Source organism: Bos mutus, chromosome 10 (genome assembly GCF_027580195.1).
Source record: "Bos mutus isolate GX-2022 chromosome 10, NWIPB_WYAK_1.1, whole genome shotgun sequence".
Classification (NCBI taxonomy): Eukaryota; Metazoa; Chordata; class Mammalia; order Artiodactyla; family Bovidae; genus Bos; species Bos mutus.
Genome location: NC_091626.1, coordinates 15782818 through 15795391, shown reverse-complemented (window position 1 = coordinate 15795391; position 12574 = coordinate 15782818). Strand labels below are relative to the sequence as shown.

General features: G+C 45.0%; 1 protein-coding gene across 1 annotated transcript in view; it reads right to left on the bottom strand.

Moving 5' to 3' along the window:
• Positions 1 to 12574, bottom strand: part of PAQR5 (progestin and adipoQ receptor family member 5) — a 98699-nt gene that overhangs the window by 21972 nt on the left and 64153 nt on the right. The window lies entirely within an intron of this gene.

Here is a 12574-nt window from a genome sequence, read left to right as displayed (position 1 = left end):
TCCACTAGAGCCTGGAACACCTGACCCCGGGTCCTTGATCTGTCACGTGGCTTCCCGCTTCCTTCCCAAGGTTTCCAAAATCTCGTGTCCTCCCAGGAGCCTGCAGTCAGCTGGAGGAGCAGATTCAAGGCCCCGACTTCCTCTGGGAATCCAGCCTGTCTGTCCATTCCCAGAGGCACTTACTTCTGTCATGAATGTTGCTTAAGAATCTGGTTTTGCACCCTCTGGCTGGGGCCTACAGCCTGGTCTTCGGATGGTTGACATATATGCTGCCTGTCCGAGCTGACAAGCCCTGCATGTCAGGGGCTGGTGGGATGATCTCTGCAGGAGATCCCCCCGAGGCCCAGGGTATATTCACCAGAGCGCTTCACAAAGGCCTTTTGATGAAGACTATGATGGCATCAGCCTGGGCTGCAGGTGGAGGAGAAGGCCCACACAAACACCCCCTGCCTCAGGCAGCCCACCTGGCAAGGCTCTTGGCAACCACCTCACCCTGGATGAGAAACTTGGACTGGCCAGATAAAATATGGGGTGTCAACCTGCTTGGAGGACTGCATTACAGCCATTTAAAATGGTAATTGTGAGGCCTTCCCTGGCAGTCTAGTAGTTAACAATCCGTCTTCCATTGCAGGGGATACGGGTTCAATTCCTGGTCAGGGAACTAAGATCCCACATGCCTGCTAAAGTCACTTGTCGTGTCTGACTCTGTGTGACCCTACAAACCGTAGCCCACCAAGATCCTGTGTCCATGGGATTCTCCAGGCAAGAATACTGGAGTGGGTTACCAAGCTCTCCTCCAGGGGATACTCCCGAACCAGGGATCAAACCCGCATCTCTTATGTCTCCTGCACTGGCAGGTGGGGTCTTTACCACCACACGCTGCGGTGCAACTACGCCCGTGTTCTGCCACTACAGAGCCCACTGCTCTGGAGCCAGCACCATGACTAGAAAGAAGCTTGTGTGCCGCAACTGAGACCTGACGAAGCCCAAAATAAGTAAATAAATTAATAAGAAAAAAAAAAGGTAATTGTGAAGATGACGAGGCATGAGGAACAAAAGCTCAGGATGTAACATTAAGTGAAACAAAAGTGGAATGTCAACTGTATGCCTGCCATGATGCTAAGAACTACAGCAATTTAAGTGCACATGGTGGGATGGAGGCTGGGGGAACATGGGAAAGGAAAGAACTTCATTTGTTGAAGTAGCAGGATTTGCGTTATCAGATCAGGGTGTGATCAGATCAGGGTTTCTCAGTCTTGACAGTGCTGACATTTGGGGCCAATTCTTTGTTGTTGCGGGGTGCTGTCATATGCATTGTCAGTAGTATCTGTGGCCTCTCCCTATGAGATGCCAAGAGCACCCACCACGCTCCCCTTCCAAGCTGTGACAACCAAACATATCTCCCAAACCTGCCATGTCCCCTGGGGCAAAACCTCCCCTAGTTAAGAACCATTGATTTAGCTGAATGTTGCTATAATCCTTGAAAGGTAAATAAAAATGAGTAGATTAATTAAGAAAAATAATAATAATATTAGTAATCATTAGAAAAGGCAGAGAAACCAGAGATCAAATTGCCAACATCAGCTGGATCATGGAAAAAGCAAGAGAGTTCCAGAAAAACATCTATTTCTGCTTTCTTGACTATGCCAAAGCCTTTGACTGTGTGGATCACAATAAACTGTGGAAAATTCTTCAAGAGATGGGAATACCAGACCACCTGACCTGCCTCTTGAGAAATCTGTACGCAGGTCAGGAAGCAACAATTAGAACTGGACATGGAACAACAGACTGGTTCTAAATAGGAAAAGGAGTATGTCAAGGCTGTATATTGTCACCCTGCTTATTTAACTTATATGCAGAGTACATCATGAGAAATGCTGGGCTGGAAGAAGCACAAGCTGGAATCAAGATTGCTGGGAGAAATATCAATAACCTCAGATATGCAGATGACACTACCCGCATGGCAGAAAGTGAAGAGGAACTCAAAAGCCTCTTGATGAAAGTGAAAGAGGAGAGTGAAAAAGTTGGCTTAAAGCTCAACATTCAGAAAACGAAGGTCATGGCATCCGGTCCCATCACTTCATGGCAAATATATGGGGAAACAGTGTCAGACTTTATGTTTTTGGGCTCCAAAATCACTGTGGATGGTGACTGCAGCTGTGAAATTAAAAGATGCTTACTCCTTGGAAGAAAAGTTATGACCAACCTAGATAGCATATTGAAAAGCAGAGACATTACTTTGCCAACAAAGGTCTGTCTAGTCAAGGCTATGGTTTTTCCTGTGGTCATGTATGGATGTGAGAGTTGGACTGTGAAGAAAGCTAAGTGCCGAAGAATTGATGCTTTTGAACTGTGGTGTTGGAGAAGACTCTTGAGAGTTCCTTGGACTGCAAGGAGATCCAACCAGTCCTTCTAAAGGAGATCAGCCCTGGGATTTCTTTGGAAGGAATGATGCTAAAGCTGAAACTCCAGTACTTTGGCCACCTCATGCGAAGAGTTGACTTATTGGAAAATACCCTGATGCTGGGAGGGATTCGGGGCAGGATGAGAAGGGGACGACAGAGGATGAGATGGCTGGATTGCATCACTGACTCGATGGAGATGAGTTTGGGTAAACTCCAGGAATTGGTGATGGACAGGGAGGCCTGGAGTGCTGCCATTCATGGGGTCGCAAAGAGTCAGACACGACTGAGCGACTGAACTGAACTGACTGAATGTAAATCATTTATATGACCAACCTAGACAGCATATTAAAAAGTAGAGACATTATTTGCCAACAAAGGTCCGTCTAGTCAAGGCTATGGTTTTCCAGTGGTCATGTATGGATGTGAGAGTTGGACTATAAAGAAGGCTGAGTACCAAAGAATTAGTGCTTTTGAACTGCGGTGTTGGAGAAGCCTCTTGAGAATCTCTTGGACTGCAAGGAGATCCAACCAGTCCATCCTAAAGGAAATCAGTCCTGAATATTCATTGGAAGGACTGATGCTGAAGCTGAAACTCCAATACTTTAGCCACCTGATGCAAAGAATTGACTCATTTGAAAAGACCCTGATACAGGGAAACATTGAAGGCAGGAAGAGAAGGGGACAACAAAGAATGAGATGGTTCGATGGCATCACCGACTCAATGGAGATGAGTTTGAGTTGACTCCGGGAGTTGGTGATGAACAGGGAGACCTGGTGTGCTGCAGTTCACAGGGTCTCAAAGAGTCAGACATAACTGAGCAACTGAACTGAACCAATTGTAAATCAAGTCATGATAAATTTTAAAGGTTTCCATCTGGTTTTCTAGGGCTGTGGGAGGAATGGAAGGCTGGGAGAATTCCAACCTAAATATTGATTTCCCATCTGGGTTACCAACTTCTTAGTTTAAGAGAGAACTTTGATTCAAAAATATACAATACTTGTAATGACCTATAGTGGAAAAGAATACACATGTATGTAAATATAGATGTATGTTTCAGGTGTACAGCAAAGTGCACACCTTGCTTTATACTCTGTTGTATACCTTTGCTTTATACTTGCTTATACAATTTGCTATACACCTGAAACACGACAATGCTGTAAATCAACTATACTTCTATTTTCCAAAATGGCTTAAAAAATAATAAAGAATTTTTAAAAAAATACAAGAACAAACAATGTATCATGACCTATACTACCTCTTGAGATTCTGAGTCAAGTGGTCTCTTGGAGGAGTGGAGAAAGCAGGGAGATATCCGTAAAGAGTTGAATCTGGGCCAGTGAGGTGCTAAATGACTTTAAGCTGGGCCACAGCTCTCAGCGTTCAGTGTCCTCATCTATGAAATGGGTGACATTAGCTTACCAGATGGCGAGGGCATTCCCATCTTGGTTCACTTCTGGGTGAAACTGGTCAACTAGGGAGAGGGGACAAACGAAGTTGGTTCAAGGTCCAGTGAAGAAGTACTGTTTGAATTAGGCTTGGGTTTTAGCTTATTTTTTGATTAGCTAAAGTCAAAAACTTTAGGTTTTGATTCACCGTGGTTTCTGCCGACATTCCCAGATTACAGTGGACAGCCTTCTCTAATGGGCAGCAGGAGTCTCAGCTTGCAGCAGTCTGCCCACCAGGGCTGCTGTTCAGTTCAGTTCAGTTCAGTTGCTCAGTTGTGTCTGACTCTTCATGACCCCATGGACCACAGCATGCCAGGCCTCCCTGTCCGTCACCAACTCCCAGAGTCTACTCAAACTCATCTCCATCGAGTCAGTGATGCCATCCAACCATCTCATCCTCTGCTGTCCCCTTCTCCTCCTCCCTTCAATCTTTCCCAGCATCAGGGTCTTTTCAAATGAGTCAGCTCTTCGCTTCAGGTGGCCAGAGTATTGGAGTTTCAGCTTAACTATCAGTCCTTCCAGTGAACACTCAGGACTGATCTCCTTTAGGATGGACTGCTTGGATCTCCTTACAGCCCAAGGGACTCTCAAGAGTCTTCTCCAGCACCACAGTTCAAAAGCATCAATTCTTTGGCGCTCAGCTTTCTTCATAGTCCAACTCTCACATCCATACATGACTACTGGAAAAACCATAGCCTTGACAAGATGGACCTTTGTTAGTAATGTCTCTGCTTTTGAATATGCTATCTAGGTTGGTCATAACTTTCCTTCCAAGGAGTAAGCGTCTTTTAATTTCATGGCTGCAGTCACCATCTGCAGTGATTTTGGAGCCCAGAAAAATAAAGTCTGACACTGTTTCCACTGTTGCCCCATCTATTTCCCATGAAGTGATAGGACCAGATGCCATGATCTTCGTTTTCTGAATGTTGAGCTTTAACCAACCTTTTCACTCTCCTATTTCACTTTCATCAAGAGGCTCTTTAGTTCTTCACTTTCTGCCATGCGGGTAATGTCATCTGCATATCTGAGGTTATTGATATTTCTCCCGGCAATCTTGATTCCAGCTTGTGTTTCTTCCAGCCCAGCATTTCTCATGATGTACTCTGCATATAACTTAAATAAGCAGGGTGACAATGTACAGCCTTGATGTACTCCTTTTCCTATTTGGAACCAGTCTGTTCCATGTCCAGTTCTAACTGTTGCTTCCTGACCTACATACAGATTTCTCAAGAGGCAGGTCAGGTGGTCTCGTATTCCCATCTCTTGAAGAATTTTCCACAGTTTATTGTGATCCACACCGTCAAAGGCTTTGGCATAGTCAATAAAGCAGAAATAGATGTTTTTCTGGAACTCTCTTGCTTTTTCCATGATCCAGTGGATGTCGGCAATTTGATCTCTGGTTCCTCTGCCTTTTCGAAAACCAGCTTGAACATCTGGAAGTTCACAGTTCACGTATTGCTGAAAACTGGCTTGGAGAATTTTGAGCATTACTTTACTAGCATGTGAGATGAGTGCAATTGTGAGGTATTTTGAGCATTCTTTGGCATTGCCCTTCTTTGCAATTGGAATGAAAACTGATCTTTTCCAGTCCTGTGGCCACTGCTGAGTTTTCCAAATTTGCTGACATATTGAGTGCAGCACTTTCACAGCATCATCTTTTAGGATTTGAAATTGCTCAGCTGGAATTCCATCACCTCCACTAGCTTTGTTTGTAGTGAGGCTTCCTAAGGCCCACTTGACTTCACATGCCAGGATGTCTGGCTCTAGGTGAGTGATCACACCATTGTGAAGATCTTTTTTTGTACAGTTCTGTGTATTCTTGTCACCTCTTCTTAATATCTTCTGCTTCTGTTAGGTCCCTACCATTTCTGTCCTTTATTGAGACCATCTTTGCATGAAATGTTCCCTTGGTGTCTCTTATTTTCTTGAAGAGGTCTCCAGTCTTTCCCATTCTACTGTTTTCCTCTATTTCTTTGCACTGATCACTGAGGAAAGCTTTGTTATCTCTCCTTGCTATCCTTTGGAACTCTGCATTCAAATAGGTATATCTTTCCTTTTTTCCGTTGCTTTTTGCTTCTCTTCTTTTCACAGCTGTTTGTAAGGCCTCCCCAGACGCCATGTTGCTTTTTTGCGTTTCTTTTTCTTGGGGATGGTCTTGGTCCCTGTCTCCTGTACAGTGTCACGAACCTCCGACCATAGTTCATCAGGCACTCTGTCTATCAGATCTAGTCCTTAAATCTATTTCTCACTTCCACTGTATAGTCATAAGGGATTTGATTTAGGTCATACCTGAACGGTCTAGTGGTTTTCCCCACTTTCTTCAATTTAAGTCTGAATTTGGCAATAAGGAGTTCATGATCTGAGCCACAGTCAGCTCCCAGGCTTGTTTTTGCTGACTGTATAGAGCTTCTCTGGGAGAAGGCAATGGCAACCCACTCCAGTATTCTTGCCTGGAGAATCCCAGGGATGGGGGAGCCTGGTGGACTGCCATCTATGGGGTTGCACAGAGTTGGACGTGACTGAAGTGACTTAGCAGCAGCAGCAGCAGCATAGAGCTTCTCCATATTTGGCTGTAAAGAATATAATCAATCTGATTTCAGTGTTGGCCATCTGGTGATGTCCATGCTGACAAGGAGGCAAATGGGCCAATGGCCTCAGCCTTTGATCCATGTGGGGATGGCGCCCGCGTGGTGGGCATGGAACGCCCCCAACAGAAACTATGGGTCTACCATTCTACTTCTCATGTTTCTTGCTTTCTTCCTTATTTTTTTTTAATTAAAGCATTGGCCGCTTGTTGAAATACAAGGGCTCCAGAAAGGAGCAATTGATACTCATTACTCACTCCTTCATATGAGTAAGTTTAGCAGATCTCACACAGCAGGAGATCTTAAGACAAGGGGCCTGCGGAACCTTGGGCAAGCGGGGATGGCGCACGGGGAGGAAGCAAGGCAGGTCTGCGAGACAGCTTAGACACAGTGATGGCTGCAGCTGGACGGTGGCTACGAGACCCAGAGGGGGAGGAAGCAAGGCAGGTCTGCGAGACAGCTTAGACACAGTGATGGCTGCAGCTGGATGGTGGCTACGAGACCCAGAGGGGGAGGAAGCAAGGCAGGTCTGCGGGACAGCTTAGACACAGTGATGGCTGCAGCTGGACGGTGGCTCTACGAGACTCAGAGGGGGGAGGAAGCAAGGCAGGTCTGCAGGACAGCTTAGACACAGTGATGGCTGCAGCTGGATGGTGGCTACGAGACCCAGAGGGGGAGGAAGCAAGGCAGGTCTGCGGGACAGCTTAGACACAGTGATGGCTGCAGCTGGACGGTGGCTACGAGACCCAGAGGGGAGGTCACCTATACTTTGTCCACAGTGACTCAGGGTACACTATTGTCCTTCTCTCTTTGGACCCTGCATTCTAGGAGGCAAGAGAGGATGCTGACAGAGTCAAAAGCCAGAGAGGAACAGAGGGGCTGGGAAATTCACACACTGGACAACTTGACCGCATTTAAGCATCTGGCCCCAGACCTGGAGAAGATGCCTTACAGCAAGGCTAGGATTAGGCCCAGATTAAAAGAACCTGCTTCCCACTACTCATAAAAGCCAAAACAAAAGCTACATGTCCACTGGCAAATGAATGGAGAGCAGATAAAGAAGATGTGGCACAGACACACAATGGAGTATCACTCAGCCGTAAGAAAGAACAAAATTATGCCAGAACCAGAGATTACCATACTGAGTGAGAAGTCAGAAGGAGAAAGACAAATACCATGTGATATCACTTATATGTGAAATCTAAACTATGACACAACTGACTCACAGACAGGAACAGACTTGTGGTTGCAAAGGGGAAGGGATGGGGAGAGGGATGGACTGGGAATCTGGGGTTGGTGGTTACAAATTATTACATTTAGAATGGATAAACAAGGTCCTACTGTATAGGACAGAGAACTATAATCTCCTGGGATAAACCATAATGGAAAAGAATATAAAAAATGCATAAATGTGTATAGCTGAGTCACTTTGTTGTATAGCAGAGATTAGTGCAACACAGCAAATCAACTACACTGCAATTTTTAAAAAAGAAAAGGAAAAAAGCCTGCTTTCCTCTTACCATTCATGTAACCATACATGGATGAAAAGCCCATTAACCACACCACAGGGGTGGGATTGAAAGCAGATCTCAAGAAAAGAAAAAAAAGAAGTCCAAATGGATACAGGATGAAAAAAAGAAAGGAAGGGAGCCACTCTGTCAAAAACCAGCAACATCTGACCTGCCCTTCTGAACGCAGAGTTAAAAAGAATAGCAAGGAGAGGTAAGAAAGCCTTCCTAAGTGAACAGTGAGAAGAAATAGAGGAAAACAATAGAGTGAAAAAGACTAGAGATCTCTTCAAGAAAATTAGAGATACCAAGGGAACATTTCACGCAAAGATGGGCACAATAAAAGACAGAAATGGTATGGACCTAACAGAAGCAGAAGATATTAAGAAAAGGTCACGAGAATACACAGAAGAACTATACAGAAAAGATCTTAATGACCCAGATAATCACAATGGTGTCATCACTCACCTACAGCCAGACATTCTGGAATGCAAAGTCAAGTGGGCCTTAGGAAGCACCACTACGAACAAAGCTAGTGGAGGCGATAGAATTCCAGCTGAGCAATTTCAAATCCTAAAAGATGATGCTGTGAAAGTGCTGCACTCAATATGTCAGCAAATTTGGAAAACTCAGCAGTGGCCACAGGACTGGAAAAGATCAGTTTTCATTCCAATTGCAAAGAAGGGCAATGCCAAAGAAAGTTCAAACTACTACACAATTGCACTCATTTCACAAGCTAGCAAGGTAGTGCTCAAAATACTTCAAGCTAACAGTATGTGAACCGAGAATGTCCAGATGTTCAAGCTGGATTTAGAAAAGGCAGAGGAACCAGAGATCAAATTGCTGACATCCACTGGCATGATCCATTGGATCACAGAAAAAGCAAGAGAATTCCAGAAAAACATCTACTTCTGCTTCACTGACTATGCTAAAGCCTTTGACTGGTCATAATAAACTATGGAAAATTCTTAAAGAGATGAGGATATTAGACCACCTTACCTGCCTCCTGAGAAACCTGTATGCAGGTCAATAAGCAACAGTTAGAACCGGACATAGAACAATGGACCGGTTCCAAACTGGGAAAGGAGTACATCAAGGCTGTATATGTTGTTACCCTGCTTATTTTACCTTCTATGCAAAGTAGATCATGCGAAATACCAGGCTGGATAAAGCACAAGCTGGAATCAGGATTGCTGGGAGAAATATTAACAACCTCAGATATGCCGATGATATCACCCTTATGGCAGAAAGCAAAGAGGAACTAAAGAGCCTCTTGATGAAGGTGAAAGAGGAGAGCGTAAAAGCTGCCTTAAAACTCAACAGTCAAAAAACTAAGATCATGGCATCTGGTCCGATCACTTCATGGCAAATAGATAGGGAAACAATGGAAACAACGAGAGACTTTATTTTCTTGGGCTCCCAAATCATTGCAGATGATGACTGCAGCCATGAAATTAAAAGATGCTTGCTCCTTGGAAGAAAAGCTGTGACAAACCTAGACAGTGTATTGAAAAGCAGAGCCATTACTTTGCTGACATAGGTCCATATAATGAAAGCTATGGTTTTTCCAGGAGTCATGTACGGATGTAAGAGTTAGACCATAAAAAGGCTGAGTGTCGAAGAACTGATGCTTTCGAACTATGGTGCTGGAGAAGACTCTTGAGAGTCCCTTGGACTGCAAGGAGATAAAACCAGTTAATCCTAAAGAAAATCAGTCCTAAATACTCATTGGAAGGACTGATGCTGAAGCTGCAATACTTTGGCCACCATCATGCAAAGATCTGACTCCTTGGAAAAGACAGTGATGCTGGGAAAGAGTGGGGGCAGGAAAAGAAGGGGACGACAGAGAACGAGATGGTTGGATGGCATCACCGACTCAATGGACATGAGTTTGAGCAGACTCCAGGAGATGGTGAAGGACAAGTAAGCCTGGCGTGCTGCAGTCCACGGAGTCTCAAAGAGTTGGACACGACTGAGTGACTGAACAACCTGCCTCTGCCTCCCCAATTTGACCTTCCACCCACTAGGTGGCGCTGTTAGGTCCACTCCAGCTCTGAACCCCTCCAAGCACAGGGAGACAAGTTCTCTCCATAATCTGGCTCCAGCCTCAGCAAAGCACTTTGCATAGAGTAGATCCTCACAGAACAGATATCAGAAAGTCACATCTAACTCTTGTGAGCCCATGGACTGTAGCCCACAAGGCTCCTCTGTCCCTAGGATTTACATGCTACATAAATCTGAACAACAAAACATTTGAAAACAATTTTGCATTCCTGCCTAGTTTGACCCCCAAAGGCAAACCACAGTCATTGTCTTAATGCTCTGTAATGGGCCTCATTTCTAAGCAGCCCCGAGTTAGCAGACGCTGGCTTATTTGCACAGCAGAATTGATTCGACTCCACCTTGCCTCCCTGGTTGCAGGCCAACCAATTTAGAGTGAAATGAAATCAAATTGTGTGCAGCCTATAATTTAGGAGTGAGAACCCCCAGGCAGCCAGGTGGAAGGGCACGTCAGTGGGTTTTCCGCTTAGTGCCTGCCACACATTGGGCTTCCAAGAAAGGCCCTGTGCACCTGCCAGCTGATGCCTGAAATTCCACTGTGACTATTTCAAACCCTTGGTGTTTCCATCTATTAAACTGCAAATCACCTGGGGAAAATAATCGCACCTGGCTAGCGGTAAATAAGAGTGGATTTTGATGGCAAAGCGGAGAAGCTGCCAGAGTGGGGTTATCAGGCCACAGGCCTCTGTGTGGTAATCTGAATTTTTCGTCTAGATCTCACTGAATCCTCATGGCCTAGTGAGGGACAGTTTTTTCCTGTCCCCATTTCACAGAAAAGGAAACTAAGGTCCAGGGAGGTGAAGGCATTTAATCAAGATCCCAGAATTAGTGGGGGCAAAGCTGAGACATTAGACCTTGTGTCCTGGTCTTTCACATGATCCTCCCTGCCACTCTGGAGGACTCACTGGAGATGAAGCTTTCCCCTCTCAGCCTGCAGTGTGATTGTGGACAGTCACACACTTCTCTGAACCTTAGTTGTTTCTCTTTAAAGTGTTATTGTTCTGAACTGCATCTCCCATAACACTAGACAGTGTGTTGAAAAGCAGAAATATTACTCTGTCGACAAAGGTCCATATAGTTAAGGCTATGGTCTTCCCAGTGGTCACATACGGTTGTGAGAGCTGGAACATAAAGAAGGCAGAGTGCCAAAGAATTGATGCCTTTGAACTGTAGTGCTGGAGAAGACTCCTGAAAGTCCCCTGGACGGCAAGGGGATCAAACCAGTCAATCTTAATGGAAATAGACCCTGAATAGTCACTGGAAGGACTGATGCTGAAGCTGAAGCTCCAGTATTTTGGTCATCTGATGGGAATAGATGACTCATTAGAAAAGTCCTTGATGCTGGGAAAGATGGAGGGCAGAAGGAGAAGAGGGCATCAGAGGATGAGACGGCTGGATGGCTGCTCCAATGCAATGAACACGAACTTGAGCAAGTTTCAGGAGATGATGAGGGACAGGGAGACCTGGTGTGCTGCAGTCCATGGGGTCGCAAAGAGTCAGACACGACTGGGTGACTGAGCAATAACAACAACAAAATTCATATATTGAAGCCCTAACCTCTAGCACCTCAGAATGTAACTGTATTTGGAGATAGTGTTTTAAAATACTTATTTATTTTTATTTATTTGGCTGTACCAGGTCTTAGTTGCAGAATACAAACTTATCTGTGGCATGTGGGATCTAGTTCCCTCCCCACCAGGTATCAAACCTGTGTCCCTGCATAGCAAGGCGGATTCTTAACCTGCTGGACCACCATGAAATTTCCATGGGGATAGTTTTAAAAGAGGTGATTATGAGGTGATCAAAAGCTTTCCAGACAAGCAAAAGATAAGGGAATTCAACATCATCAAACCAGCTTTACAACGAATGCTAAAGGAACTTCTCTAGATAGAAAACAAGAGAAGGAAAAGACCCATCTATAGAAAATACCCCAAACAATTAAGAAAATGGTAATAGGCTCATGTCGTTGTTGTTGCTCAGTCACCCAGTCGTGTCTGACTCTTTGCGGCCCCATGGACTGCAGCACGCCAGGTCTCCCTGTCCCTCACCATCTCCCGAAGCTTGCCCAAGTGTATGTTCATTGCATCGGAGATGCCATCCAGCCATCTCATCCTCTGATGCCTTCTTCTCCTTCTGCCCTCAATCTTTCCCAGCATCAGGGACTTTTCCAATGAGTCTGTTCCCATCAGATGATCAAAATACTGGAGCTTTAGCTTCAGCACCAGTCCTTCCAGTGATTATTCAAGGTTGATTTTCATTAAGATTGACTGGTTTGATCTCCTTGCTGTCCAAGAGACTTTCAGGAATCTTCTCCAGCACTACAGTTCGAAGGCATCGATTCTTTGGCACTCTGCCTTCTTTATGGTCCAGCTCTCCCAACCGTATGTGACCACTGGGAAGACCATAGCCTTGACTACATGGACCTTTGTTGACAGAGTGATGTCTCTGCTTTTCAACACACTAAGTTTGTCATCGCTTTCCTGCCAAGAAGCAATCGTCTTCTGATTTCATGGCTGTAGTCACCATCTGCAGTGATTTTAGAGCCCAAGAAGAGGAAATCTGTCACTAC